The 11,128-nt window shown below is 41.7% G+C and overlaps 1 non-coding gene across 1 annotated transcript; it reads right to left on the reverse strand.

Annotated features, from left to right (window-relative positions):
* Positions 1-1,142: 1,142 nt before the first annotated feature.
* TRNAE-UUC (transfer RNA glutamic acid (anticodon UUC)) lies at positions 1,143-1,215 on the reverse strand. The gene has a single exon. It is a non-coding gene; the product is annotated as a tRNA-Glu (tRNA).
* Between the last annotated feature and the right edge of the window lie 9,913 nt (positions 1,216-11,128).

The following is an 11,128-nucleotide window of genomic DNA, read 5'->3' on the forward strand; positions in this document are numbered from 1 at the left end:
TGACCCCTGATTACTACTAACTGTATGTGTTATAGAATTTAGTCTGATGCTTACCTTCATTGTAATGTTCTACCTAGTAAGGGAAGTTGTGGAAGGGGTATGACCTATAGCCCTCACTTACCTCTAATCTTCAGAGGCTCCCTAATTCTACCAACAACAATGGGTTTAAGTCTATTGCCATCACATTTGCAAAGGCCTGCATGTCCCTAGATAATCTGACCTTTACCTACCTTTCCAGGGGCTTACCTGGTGGCTCAGATGGTAAAGAATCTGCCTGCAATGTGGCAGACCCAGGTTTGATCCCTGGGTGGGAAAGATCCCCCAGAGAAGGGAATGGCTATCCACTCCAGTATTCTTGCCTGGAGAATTCCATGGACAGAGGAGAGCCTGGTGAACTACAGTCCATAGGGTCACAAAGAGTTGGACATGACTGATCTACTAACACAAGGGGTTTCCCAGGTGGCACTAGTGGTAAAGAATTTGCTTGGCAACAAAGGAGATGCAAGAGACATGGGTTCAATCTTTGGGTCAGGAAGATTCCCTGGAGGAGGAAATGGCAACCCACTCCAGTATTCTTGCCTGGGAAATCCCATGGCCAGAGGAGCCTGGCAAGCTATAGTCCATGGGATCACAAAGAGATGGACATTACTGAGCATAAAAACTGAACTCATTTCTTACCCTATTCTCTCAGTCCTCTTCATGGCTGTATTCATTTGCTAGGACTGCCATAACAAAATACCACACACTGAGTGGCTTCAACAGAAGTTTGTCTCATACTTCTGGAGGATAGAAGTTCTAGTTCAAGATGTTGGCAGGGTTTTTTCCTTCTCAGATCTGTGAAGAAGAATCTGTTCCCTGCCTGTCCCCTAGCTTCTGGTGGTTCGCTAGCAATCTTGGGTGTTCCTTGGCTTATAGAACCATCACTCTGATCTCTGCTTTCATTTTAACATGTGTTCTCCCTGCGTGCATGTCTGCGTTCAAATTCCCTTTTATAATGACATTAGTCATATTGGATTGGAAGCTCACCCGACTCCAATATGATGTCCTCTTAAAAAATTACATCCAAATAAATTGCTTTCTGAGGTACTGGGGCGTCTGCATATATATATTTTGGCCACTCCTTGAGGCTTCTGGGATACTGGTTCCCTGACCAGGGATTGAACCTGGGCATTTAGCAGTGAAAGTGCTGAGTCCTAACCACTGGACAACCAGGGAATTCCCCTGCACATGAATTTTTGAGGAGACACAATTCAACCCATGAAGCATGACTGTTCCCTTCTCAGCACACAGGTGTCATCTCATATGTCACCTCCTCAAAGAGGTCTTCCTTGATCATCCTAGCTAAAATAGCCCCTCCACCACATACATCATTGTCTACTCCTTTCCCTGCTTCAGCTTTCTTCATAGCACTCATCTTTACCTGGTATATTTCTCTTTACTTTTTAAAAAAATTTTGACTGCACTAGTTTGGTCACCTGATGTGAAGAACTGACTCATTGGAAAAGACCCTGATGCTGGAAAAGATTGAAGGCAGGAGGAGAAGGGGACAACAGAGGATGAGATGGTTGAATGGCATCACTGACTCGATGGCATCACCAAGTTTGAGCAAGCTCTGGGAGTTGGTGATGGACAGGGAAGCCTGGCATGTTGCAATCCAAGGGGTCACAAAGAGTTGGACCTGACTGAGTGACTGAACTGAGGTCTTCCTTGCTGCACATGGGCTTTCTCTAGTTGCGGTGAGCGGGGGCTACTCTCTAGATTCGGTGTGCAGACTTCTCACTGCAGTGGCTTCTCTTATTGCAGAGCATGGACTCTAGAAATGAGGGCTTCTGTAGTTGTGGTACACAGGTTTTGTTACCCCATGGCATGTGAAATCTTCCTGGACCAGGGATCAAACCCATGTCCCCTGCATTGGCAGGCAGATTCTTAACCAATGGACCACCAGGGAAGTCCTCTTTTTATTTTTAATTTGTCTTTCCCACCAGAATATAAGTTCCATAAGGACAGGGAGCTTGTCCATCTTATTTACTGCTGTATCATCAACTCTTAACACAATGGCTGTTAGAAAGTAAATATTTAATAAATGTTTATTGAGTGAACATTTGAATGAGCAAATATCCTCACTTTGTTGATTCTCTGATTTAGTCTCTGGAAAGCCAGTAGAATCAAGTTTTCCCTGAGAAAATGGAACTTACACCAAGATATTAATTTTCCTCCTTGAAATGAACTAACTTATTATCCAATTATAAAACAGCAAAATAATATTCCTCCTCTCCCCCAAAGTTACCCTTTTTCCCCTCCATTTGTACTACCAGGAAGCCACCTGAGGGCGGCAAAATATCAGAGTGGAGAGAGGTCAGTTCCAAGGCAGAAGCACACTTTCAGTCTTTCCTCAAAGATTGTCTACCACGTGCTCTCTCTCCAGCCTGGCTAGTTCTTTTCACTTCTAGTGCATGCTGCTGTATAGCACGTGGCATGCATGCATACTAAGTCACTTCAGTCGTGTCCTACAAATTGTGATCCCATGGACTGTAGCCCTCCAGGCTCCTCTGTCCATGGGATTCTCCAGCAAGAATACTGGAACGGATTGCCATGCCCTTCTCCACGGGATCTTCCCAGCCCAGGGATCAAATCTGCATCTCTCACATCTCCTGCATTGGCAGGCAGATTCTTTACCACTAGCACCACCTGGGAAGCCTTCACTTCTAGTAGGTGCACATTAACAGGCCTAGCTGGACTGGACTCTGTGTGCTAAGTTGCTCAGTCCTGTCCGACTCTTTGTGATCCCATGGACTGTAGCCCACCAGGCTCCTCTTTCCGGGATTCTCCAGGCAAGAATACTGGAGTGGGTTGCCATGCCCTCCTCCAGGGAATCTTCCCAACCCAGGGATCAAACCAGTGTCTCTTAAGTCTCCTGCATTGACAGGTTGGTTCTTCACCACTAGTGCCCTTTTCATTGAATCAGCTTGCTCAGAAAAGGCCAAGGAACTAAATTACCTTCCAACTGAGATTTCTAGATTTAACAGCCTTAAGTCAGAGAAATGGCTATATTTTGTTCTTTATTTTATTTGTTTGTTTTTTAAAGAGAACAGTCCACTTTGACCTGACCTGTCAGGTATCTCTCAGCTCTCAGCTGTATGACTTCTGACAGGCACTGAGATAAAATGGTATCTAAACAAAGTCTCTTTTTTTTAATTTTTGTTTTGCTATTTCTTTAATGATCAAAAGATGACTCCAAGCCAGAATCTTTGATGTTTATTCACCTTAACTCAGGCTTTTCCTGTCATAAAAAAAGGGAGGAGTGTGTGTGGTTTATGATCTGGGAAGAGTCAAGCAAGGGCAGAGGGAGGTTCAGTTTCTATACCATTTCTTAAAGGACAAGAAAGAAATCTAATTAAACTATCTTGCGACATCAGTGCCCCAATTTTTTTTTTCCATTTAATCTTTTCCCAAACCTGCTTAAATGTTTGAGCCCTTGTGGGTTGCAGACTCTGTAGAGCAATGCTTCTCAAATTTAATGTGCACATGAATCACCTGGTGATCCTGTCAAAATGAAAATTCTGATTCAGTAGGTGTGGAGAGGATATTATAGGTGGGTTAAGTTGGCCTTCATGCATTCACTTTGGCTTCAGCCCACCTCCAAACAGCAAATGCACCCTTGTTTTCCAGAGTCCTCTGCTGCAGTGCTCCATTCTAACTACGCCTTACTGCCAGATGCCCCAGGGACCTGTAATATGTTCCTTTCTCAGTGGACGCTGCCTTCTGTGAAAATACAAGTTACAGGTGATAGTGGGCTGATTAGTAACTTTCCCCTCTCTCCCTAGGGCAGAGGACCCATCCCCCACCCTTTCTTCAACACAAGATAACAGTGGAATTTAGTCATAGCCTCCGAGAACATAGTTTTCCCCAAAGGAATAATTTCAATGGTAAGAATTCTTGTCCTAAGACAGACTAATAAAAAGACTATTTTAGGGCCAAAGAACTAAACAGACATTTCTCCAAAGAAGACATACAGATGGCTAACAAACACATGAAAAGATGCCCAACATCACTCATTATCAGAGAAATGCAAATCAAAACCACAATGAGGTACCATTACACGCCAGTCAGGATGGCTGCTATCCAAAAGTCTACAAGCAATAAATGCTGGAGAGGGTGTGGAGAAAAGGGAACCCTCTTACACTGTTGGTGGGAATGCAAACTAGTACAGCCATTATGGAAAACAGTGTGGAGATTTCTTAAAAAACTGGAAATAGAACTGCCATATGACCCAGCAATACCACTTCTGGGCATACACACTGAGGAATCCAGATCTGAAAGAGACACGTGCACCCCAATGTTCATCGCAGCACTGTTTATAATAGCCAGGACATGGAAGCAACCTAGATGCCCATCAGCAGATGAATGGATAAGGAAGCTGTGGTACATATACACCATGGAATATTACTCAGCCGTTAAAAAGAATTCATTTGAATCAGTTCTAATGAGATGGATGAAACTGGAGCCCATTATACAGAGTGAGGTGAGCCAGAAAGATAAAGAACATTACAGTATACTAACAGATATATACGGAATTTAGAAAGATGGTAACGATGGTCCTATATGCAGGGCAGAAGAAGAGACGCAGAAGTACAGAACAGACTTTTGAACTCTGTGGGAGAAGGTGAGGGTGGGATGTTTCGAAAGAACAGCATGTATATTATCTGTGGTGAAACAGACCACCAGCCCAGGTGGGAGGCATGAGTCAAGTGCTCGGGCCTGTTGGGCTGGGAAGATCCAGAGGAATCGGGTGGAGAGGGAGGTGGGATGGGAGACCGGGATGGGGAATTCGTGTAACTCTATGGCTGATTCATATCAATGTATGACAAAACCCACTGAAAAATAAAAATTAAAAAAAAAAAAAAAAAAAGGACTATTTTAGTGGGATAGGGAAGAGGAATGTAATTTTGAATTTCTGAAAAAAAAATTCAACATAGGAGACTGTCAACCTGATTTACTTTCTCCTCTACCTGTCGTCTGATTTGGTCTCATTAAAGGCAGCATTTTCCTATTTTAGAAATAGAACCATGAAACTGTCATATTAGTGTCTATTTCACATTTATGTACAAAGGAGTTGCAATTCCATAGCAAGAGAAGAAACAGAAATCTGAATGAAGTTTCCCAGTGGATGACAATACATTATTTGGTGTTTACTGAAGCTTAAATGATCCTGATATTTGACCAATATTTCAGCCAATAATTTTTCTATAATTTCTTTATTTTGGTAGAATTGAAACTAGTTATCTAAAATTATTTAAACCTTCAAACCAGAGCACAAAATATTTTATAGGGTAGCTTATTCCCATGCTCATTTATAAAAACAAAAATGGGCTCCTCAAGAGATAAATTTGCCCTACTAGAGATGTAAATTGTTGCCTGCTCTGCCTACACCATGTTGTTGCATTTTATTCGCTCAGTCATGTCTGACTCTTTGTGAACCCATGGACTATAGCCCACCAGGCTCTTCTATCCATGGGATTCCCCAGGCAAGAATACTGGAGTAGATTGCCATACCCTCCTCCAGGGGATCTTCCCAACCCAGGACTTGAACCCTCGTCTCCTGTCTCCTGCTTTGGCAGGCAGATTCTTCACCACTGTGCCACTTGTCTTCCTCCTGCCTCAGTGACCATTATCCTGCACTAATAATCACATTAATTGATCAGATGATCACATAACCCAAGAATAAGTAATCTCATCTGATAGAACGAACAGCTATCACATCTGGCCTGTAGCATAAGAAAGGCTGGGCCAATCAAATTCTGTTCTCAGAAATATTGCTGAGGGAACAGAATAGATATAGAGATGAGAGGGAAAGTAATCCATAAAAAGAACAGAGAAGATACACCTGAAAATAGGGCCTCTTTTTTTCTTGCAATGCATTAAATTGGCTTCTGTTCTTTGCTTCAGAGGAGTGAGAAAAGAAGCAATAACAAAGGAAAAAAACACTGTAGCCTGGAGGGATAAATGATGGTAGATTGTGAAGTTGGTGGCTTCTGCATAAATAAAACATTAAAGACATTCCTTCCATCCTTCTTGCTACACTGTGAGCTCCTTGAAGAAAGGGACTATATCTTATTCATCTTTGATTTCCTTATACCTTGTGTAGAACAGATATCTAATAAATATCAAATTCCATTTTTTTTGATGCATGCAGGTCATCAAGATCTGATAGCATAGTTTGGTTGATCACAACCTTTTCATCACCTAGGACTTCTTTCTTTACATTTCCCTCAGTAAACCTCATATTTTGAAAAATATTGTTCAACTTGCATTAAGTAATAATGATTTTCTTACAAGATGCCTGAACTTCATTAATTTTCAAATTGTAAAGTCTAAAAGAAAGTCAGTTTAGTTATGAGAATTAAAAAGAATTGAGCTAGGCTCTTGAATAAAAATAAATATACCAATTGAATCCTATATAGATGACAAACAAATTAAAGATGAAATTTAAAATATTCAAAATATCAAGCAATAATAAATATGAACCATTAGGAATCAATATACAGAAAAATATGCAAGACTTCTATGGTTAAATAATAATAGTTCATGAAAGACATTTTAAAATACCAAAGTGCTCTATCCCAGCCCTGGGGCTTAAGCTTGATCAGTTTATATTTTCTCCCAGAGCAGATGCAGAAACTTACCTCCACTACCTAAATAGATGTCCAAGGCTTATAGGTTTTAAAACTGAAAGGGCAGGGATTTTACCTTACAAGCTAGTAAGTGAGACTGTGTTGTGGATGCTGGTGAATACAAGAGACTCCTGGTCAGAGATGGAGGATTTTATTATTCATGACACAGCAAGCAGCATGAACTTCATGGTCATTTTTGTGAGTTCCCCACGCCTCTCAGGACCCATAGGGAAGACATAAGTAGGGTAAGGGAGGGCCAGGCTGATGCTGTACATGACATGGGTTTGCTTTGTGGCCAAGGAAAACTTAGCTTGGGGGATTTATTGATTTATAGCAGACAGAATCAAGGCCATTCTTTGTATATGGGGAGATATTAACTCATCTCTCAAGGCTGCTCACTGCCATAAGACTCAGAAATGGCCTGGGTAAAGAGCAGGTCAGGACCTTGCATTCTTGGCATAGCAATATTTGTAGGAGCATGAGAGACTTGTGGAAGAATAGTTCCTCAACAAGGGGTGTTTGTGGGTATTGTGAGGAGATATCTGCATGGGATAGGTGGTTAATGACAGAGCAAAATCTTTTTTTAAAATTGAGGTAAAATTGACATATAACATATTATTTTCAGATGCATAACACAATGATTTAATATTTGTGTATATTGTCAAATGATCACTGCAATAAGTCTTGTTAACATTGGTTACCATATGTAGTTAGAATTTTTTTTCTTGTGGTGAGGACTTTTCAGATATACTCTTTTAACAACTTTCAAATATGTAATACAGTATTATTAATTATAATTACCATGCTGTACATTACATTCCCTAGCAAAATTTTATTGTAAGTGAGATGGTGCAGCCACTGTGGAAAGTTGTTTAGCAGTTCCTCAATATGTTCAACATAGAATTACCACATGACCCAGCAATTTTACTGCTAGGTACATACCCAAAAGAATTGAAAACAGGTGTTCAGACAAAAATTTGTACATAAATGTTCATAGCAGCCCTATTCACAATAGCTAAAAGGTGGAAGTAACCCAAATGTCCATCAATGGTTGAATGGATGAACAAAATGTGGTATATTCATGTAACAGAATATTATTCATTAAGGAAAGAGAATGCAGTCCTGATATATGCTACAATAAGGATGATCTTTTCCTGATATATGCTACAATAAGGATGATCTTTGGAACCTTTTGCTAAGTGAAAGAAGCCAGTCACAATTGTCACATACATTACATATGTTCAAGCCAGCTCTTCTCACCACACGACAGACCAATTAAACAAGGAGATGAGGTGTTTAGGAAAGACATGCATGCTCAGTTGTGTTAGGGGAAGTACACTGACTGAAACCACCAACCCTAGGCAGGCACCATAGTAACCATTTGCATGAGTTGTTTTATGACAGGAGGTCCTGGTAAGGAACTAATAAGCCACTACCAACCAGAAGAGTTCGGGAAAGGTCAAAAGGAGACACCACGTGTTCAACCACCTCCCAGAATCTTTCTCGCTGGTGTCCATTTTGGCTAAGCAATGCATGTACCACCAGGAAGGACTCTGAGTCAGAATGGTTGATCAGAGAAAATCTGGAAACTAATCCCATCACCATAAAACCCAAGACTGCACGTGGCAGAGCAGTTCTGCTGGGTTCCCTTACCCTACTGCTCTCTGCCTGGGCACCCCTTCCCAATAAAATCTCTTGCTTTGTCAGCACATATGTCTCCTCAGACAATTAATTTCTGAGTGTTAGACAAGAGCCCATTTTGGACCCTGGAAGGGGCCCCTCTTCCTGCAACAATTGTGTCTGACTCTTTCCAACCCCATGCCCACCTGGGGTCTTCTGTCCATGGGATTTTCCAAGCAAGAATACTGGAGTGACTTGCTGTTTTCTTTTCCAGGGGATCTTCCCCACCCAGGGATTGAACCCATGTCTCTTGCATCTCCTGCATTGTCAGGCAGATTCTTTACCACTGTGCTACTCAGGAAGCCTGTCGAGGTAAGGAATAACTTTATTTGGAAAGCTAGCTGATGAAGAAGATGGCAGACTAAAGTCTCAAAATAACCATCTCATCAGGGTCTGGATGCCAGGTTCTTTTATAGAGGAGAGATGAGAGGAGGTGAGGAAATAAAGTAAAAAGGTCATTTATCCTGCAAATAACTTCTAGAATGGCAAGCCTTGGGGAAAAGATGTGTTAATCTCTTCTTGCAGTCATTCACAGGTGGGCGGGGTCAGATTATCTCTATGTGCACTGAACAAAGGCACTTTAACAGACAGAGGGGCAGGATTCTCTGAGGCAAGCTTTCCAGGTTGTGCTAGTGGTAAAGAACCTGCCTGCCAATGCAGGAGACGTAAGAGATGCAGGTTCAACCCCTGGATCTGGAAGATCTCCTGGAGGAGGGCATGGCAACCCATTCCAGTACGCTTGCCTGGAGAATCCCATGGACAGAGGAGCCTGGAGGACAGTCCATAGGGTTGCAAAGAGTCAGACATGACCGAAGCAACTTAGCATGCATGCACATAATAACAAAAGCAATGAAAATCAAGTCAAAGGAACAGTTCCAATATAGAGTCAGAATTGGCTTTTCCCTGAAACACATACTGTAATGTTTCATTTATATGAAATGTCCAGAACAGACAACTCCATAGAGTCAGAAAGAAGATACCCGAGAGCAGAAAGCAATCACTAAGGACTAAGAGAAGACAAGAATGGAGATTGACTGCTTACTTGGCACAAGGTTTCCTTTCATGGTGACAAAAATTTTCCAGAACTAGATACTGGTGATTATTTGCACAACATTGTGAATGTACTAAATGCCACTGAGCTGTGCACTTTAAACTGGTTAAGATGGTGAATTTTAATATCATGTGTATTTAACCAATGAAGTGAAAGTGTTAGGGGCTCAGTCATGTCCAACTCTTTGCAACCTCATGGAACGTAGCCCGCCAGGCTCCTCTCTTCATGGGATTTCCCAGGCAGGCATACTGGAGTGGGTAGTCATTCCCTTCTCCAGGGGGTCTTCCTGATCCAAGGGTTGAACCTCTATCTCCTGTATTGTAGGCAGATTCTTTACCATCTGAGCCCCTAGGGACACAGACACAAATCTTATTGAAGTTAAAATATTGCTCCCTCCAATAGGTTTATCGGATGACAGTAAAGCACTTGGCAGAATAGAGTCATGTTCTTGCCCATGCACAGACTGGAGGACCAATAGGCAGAGGTCCTAGGTGCAGGTATTGACCTTTAGCAAGGCATGTCTCTCAGTTTACTCAGACAGTTATAGACTTGGGGACACCACTCTAGGATTGAACCTCAGAGCACCTGTGCCACCCTTCCCTAACCCATTCAGCAATTCTTTTCCTTGTCTTTCCCACTCCAGATCTTCCCTAGGTTTCAGGATAGTTCCTTTCCATCCAAAGCCCAGTTCTGTTTTCTTTACCAAGAGACTTTGATGACCCATGGTAAAGAGCCTCAAACCAGAGTCTATGTCCTTAACAATGAAAAACCATTTTCTTGACAGCAAGAAAGTCTCAGTCTTCAAATTTTAGATAATCTCATCTTGTACTCTTTGGAAGGGAGAGCCAAAATTTGCATCCCGTTCTGAGAGCGTTCCCTTACACCTAGAATGAACTATTTCTAGTACACCAAAGGGAAAGGTTTTTTAAAAAGCAGTTGCATTTCCTTGTTAAGAAGACCAATCACTGGGCTTCCATGGTGGCTTAGTGGTTAAGAATCCACTTGCCAATGCAAGAGATGAGGGTTTGTTCCCTGATCCAGGAAGATCCCACATGCCTTGGAGCAACTAAACCTGCGCACTATAACCACAATTGAGCTGTGCTCTACAGCTAGGTAACTGCAACTACTGAGCCTATGTGCCACAGCTACTGAAGTCTGAGAGCCCTAGAGCCCATGTTCCACAATAGAAGCCACCACAAAGAGAAGCCCGAACACCACAACTAGAGAGTAGCCCCTGATCGCTGAAACTAGAGAAAAGCCCACACAGAAGCAAAAACCCAACACAGCCAAAAATAAATAAAATCATATATATGTTGACTACTGGGCTGCAGCTCTCATTTTGGCCCAAATAAAACAATTCACAACTCTCAAGCTGTGCATCTATTTTTAGTTGATGTATATTAAAAAGACCAATTATTAACATCTTTGCTTTACTTGCAAACAAAACAGTTCTAGCTCATCTACCCCACAGCACATGTTAATTTTTGAGACTATAGACTATTAACTTTTAGCTCTGAAAACTTAGGCTTTATTTTCTTCCTCAGGCAGAGTAGAAAGTTCAGAGCCAGTGAATACAGTCACAGGAATGTCATTTCTTGCCATCTGTATTAGCTTCTTATTGTTACTGTAACATAGTACTACAAACTTGGTGGCTAAAAACAACACAAATTTATTATCTTACATTTTTAGATGTTAGAAATCTGTAATGGGCCCCAATAGGCTAAAA

This window comes from Muntiacus reevesi, chromosome X (assembly GCF_963930625.1).
Source record: "Muntiacus reevesi chromosome X, mMunRee1.1, whole genome shotgun sequence".
NCBI classification, from domain to species: Eukaryota; Metazoa; Chordata; class Mammalia; order Artiodactyla; family Cervidae; genus Muntiacus; species Muntiacus reevesi.